At 44.5% G+C, this 4,121-nt stretch overlaps 1 protein-coding gene across 4 annotated transcripts in view; it reads right to left on the bottom strand.

The window, feature by feature from the left end:
- Nucleotides 1-4,121, bottom strand: part of Magi2 (membrane associated guanylate kinase, WW and PDZ domain containing 2) — a 1,267,351-nt gene that overhangs the window by 146,368 nt on the left and 1,116,862 nt on the right. The window lies entirely within an intron of this gene.

Raw genomic sequence — 4,121 nt, 5'->3', positions numbered from 1 at the left:
GTTTGTGTGCATGTGTGTGTGCATGTATATGTATGTGTGTTTGTGTGTTTATGTGTATGTGTGTGTTTGTGTGCATGTGTGTATGCATGTATATGTGTGTATGTGTGTTTATGTGTATGTGTGTGTTTGTGTGCATGTGTGTGTGCATGTATATGTGTGTATGTGTGTTTATATGTATGTGTGTGTTTGTTTGTGTATGTGTGTATGCATCTATGTGCGTATATGTGTGTATATGTGTGTTTATGTGCATGTGTGTGCATGTATGTGCGTGCGTGCGTGTGTGTGTGTGTGTGTGGTATAATTCATCTTTCTGAGTATACTCCTTTAGTCTTTCTGTAAGGTACAGGCAGAACTCAACCCAAGCCCGAGAAGAATTTCGCCGCCGGGTATTTTAGAATGTGGACTTTATTAAGGACTATTGATTTTATTAACACCTTTAAAGTAAGTTAGAGAAGGGATATCCACCTAAAATTGTATCAAAACAAGACTGGACCTTTAAGAGAGATGGAAAACTCTTGAGTGGCAGGTATTTCATGTCTAGAGTAAGCTGAAACAATGGAAATATTTTGACTATTCAAGGAGAATGTTACAAGCCTCCCTTTGTGCCTTCTTTGGGGGAAGCATGTTAATTTTGGTGGGATTCTGGGCTTTCATGCCCCTCTTGGCATGTAGGAATATTTATTAGGCTATCTTTGGCTTAGGAAATATTTATCAATTTCTGGCTTTAGTGGTTTAAAGGTAGCAGTAGGGGCAGGCATTTGATAAAATTCCTCTTGCTTAAACAGGCCAGTTTCAGAAATTAGGATGAGATTTCACAGGAGAATCTCCAAGGGACCAAAAGCAAAATCTCACAAACACTGAAACACTTAGATATAGAATATTAGTTACAGCCGACACGGGCTCACTGAATGATGGCCTAGGAATCTCTCCCGGGCTCGTATGGAAAGGACTGTGCACAGCCCACCGAATACAGCTGGTCTAGGCTCGGCTTTGTACTTAACCATCTGATAAATGAAGGGCAAGACTTCTGACGTGTGGGCAAATGGTAGTTTCCCGTGCTTTCTTAGGAGAGCTGCCTTGATCCAAAGACGTTACACACGTGTACGCCGTGCAAGGTGCACAGGTATCTGTGTCTGATCAAACGCACAGCCAAGGTCTCTCGTTCAATGCTAATACACGCTCTCATAGAGGAGTGGCCGTCAGACCTCCATCGGTCGTCCTGTATAAACTCTACAGTCATTCATGTTTTAACAATGGGAAGCCTTGGAAGCAGTCAATCATTAGTTAATTTGGTGGTAAAGAAACGATGGAGACTTTGCTCAACACTATATACAAGACACTCAGCAAGCCCACGGGCATCTGGAGGCAGGTCGGATGAGCCTATAAAACCACAGCAGTGTTTTTCCTGGGGATGGAGAAATGCAAGGGGTTATGGGAGATGGCAGCTAGTGTCCTGTCACAGCCCAACCTCCTCAAGCAGGTTAGGGTATTCTAGTCATACCAATCTCCTCTCCGGGAACACGGGAGATCACAATCAAAGGTGACGGTGTTTCGTATCTAAAGAGCCAGAACTTTTGACTTCATTCTCCTCCTTCTAGCATGACTGGTGCGTGCCCACAGGCGGACAATGGCTCCTTTAGTGATTTGGGTACCTGTGCAGACTTGCCAGAGGACTCCAAAAGGGTTTTATCGGATGCTACATTTTACTTGGTAAGAGATTTCCCCTACAAGAAATGACCGAAATGATGGCAATCCCTACAGTGGAGTTCAGAGCTGTGTCAAGGCTCACGGAGCCTGGTTTACGTTAGAGGGTATTGCTGTCCACACAAAAACTTTCCATTAAAGAATGGCTCCTTTTTTTTTTTTTAAGTGGAAAAAATTTCCTACATTTCATCGGTTAATTTATTTAATTCTGTCAGACAGAGATGTGAACAAGGCAGGCACCCTCCTTTTACTTACTGATTTTTACTTACTTTTTCCTGACAATCCTAAGCCCGTGACTTAAAAAATAACTGTGTGTATTTGCACACTACTGCTTGCAGAGGCCCAGACATGGCGCCGTAGCCCCAGAGCTATAGGGTTACAGACTGAGCCACCTGACGCCGGCCGGTGCTGGGAATAACGCCCAGGCCTCCTGGACGACAAGCGTCTTAGCTGCGGAGGCATCACTTGTCCCCCTGAGCTCTGACTATTGGGCTCATCTGCTGTGTCTTCAGACACAGGGTAGGGGGTCTCAACCATACCGCTGCTCACCCTTCTAGGTTCTTCTAGGCAGACGTGAGCAACGCGGCACCCAAGTAAGAGAGAGACAGAGAAGGGTCGCCAGAGACGTGTGCCGGCAGATGTGACTTACTAATTCCTTTGTTAATTTTGAGCATAGAGGCTGCAGGGCCTAAAAGCTTTAGAGACACAATTAGTTGGAAAATAGTCTAAATGATAGATTGTCTTAAGTGGTTTTTTTTCTTAATATGAGCTTTTAGAAACATAATTTTTCTTTTGTTTTCTTTTTACTCCTTTCTGAGTCCTTTCAAAGTAACTAAGATTATATGCACAAAGATAGGATACATTGTTCTTTTCCTTCTTGCTCTGTTAGGAAAGAGCTGGCGTTTTCAGGACCTCACCTTGGCTGCTTTCCTGACCCGATGACAGCCTCAATTACTGTATCATGTTTTATCTTTCCTCTTATTAATGTAAGTAATCTCGGGGCAAACACTTCCTCCTTTACCACTGTAGTCAATCATCCCCACCCTCCAGCACGTCTAGACGGAAACCATGCACACAGGAGCTTGTTAGATAAGGGGCGGGCAGATACCGGGTCTGTCCTGCGTCACCTAGAACGTCACTCAGCCACGCCCCCGGCAGCCTTCTCTTTCCTGCTTCCTAGCTGATTTTCTTTTTAGCCCTTGGCCCTTTTAGGAGGACTGTGGGGGCTCTTCAGAGGTTGTCTTCAGTGACTAGCCATGGCCAGTGCTGTGTCTCCTTAGAATCTGGGTCCCGGGAGATGCAGGCATTAAGAAACAAAGCGTTTCCTGACATTCTTCTCTCATGGGATCCTCTATGACCTTTGAGGCAAGCTAGTGAGAGGGATTGAATGGACAAGCCCCAGTCTATCGTGGGCTCACGCCAGTACTAGAAAAGCTTACATTCGAAACATAGCAACTGCATGCAGGGATGGTGCAAGCTTTAATCCCAGCGCCTGGGAAGCAGAGGTAGGTGGATCACTGTGAGTTCAAGTCACAGGACAGAAATACATAGCAAGACTGTCTCCAAAGAAAAAGCAGTAATGGTTGTTATCAGGACAGCTTCCCTCATAATAAAGGACGGTGGAATTTTGATGGCTGATTCCTGTGTGCATCCCGGAAGACTTGACATGCTAGAAGAGCTGATGCCTTTGCAAAGCAGGGTTTTGAACACAGCATTTAGGAGGAAGTCTGCTGAGCACAACTGATTCCTTTTATGAATGGATTCATTCTTCAAAACTGCAGAGCACAGCATTTTAATGGATTAATTTGGCAATGGCTTGTTATTAAATGTCAATTAAACTTTGGCAGTTGAATTCCTTTTATGTGCTAATTAAAACAAAAGTAGTATGGCTTATCACAGTTGGCAAAAAGATCCTTTATTTATTTTTCTCTATTGAAAAGAGTGTTGCTGTGTTTGACTTTCTCTTGGAGAGAGATCTAGGAAGGAATGAGGTCTCGATGAAGGTCATTAAATCTACCCAGGGTTCTGGGTTTTCAGGCACTCTAGATGCTGAATGAGTTAAAGAATTGGTTGGTTTTGATCGCTGGAACTGAACATTACTGGACAAGAAGATGATCTGTTTGGCTCTGAAAGAATCTCTCTTCTTCACCTTCCTGTTTATTCCGTTGATGATATGACAGTAGCCCAGCATGCTGGGGCCATGGTAGGAGTCATTTCCTGTCTGGTTTTCTGCGGTAGCCTGCCAACTACTTTATTCCTCCAATATTGCCTTCCCCCTATCGTATCTGCTCTATCTCAGGGATCTCGTCTTTGCCCAGTCTGACTTCACTCACTTGGCCAGGCTGGTTTGCTGTCTGGTTACTGTGTTCCTTCCTTCCTTTCTCTCCTCTCCTCTCCTCTCCTCTCCTCTCCTCTCC

Source organism: Microtus ochrogaster, chromosome 26, assembly GCF_000317375.1.
Source record: "Microtus ochrogaster isolate Prairie Vole_2 chromosome 26, MicOch1.0, whole genome shotgun sequence".
In the NCBI taxonomy this organism is placed as follows: Eukaryota; Metazoa; Chordata; class Mammalia; order Rodentia; family Cricetidae; genus Microtus; species Microtus ochrogaster.
Note: the sequence above shows the minus strand (reverse complement) of the source record. Positions and strands in the feature narration are given on the sequence as shown.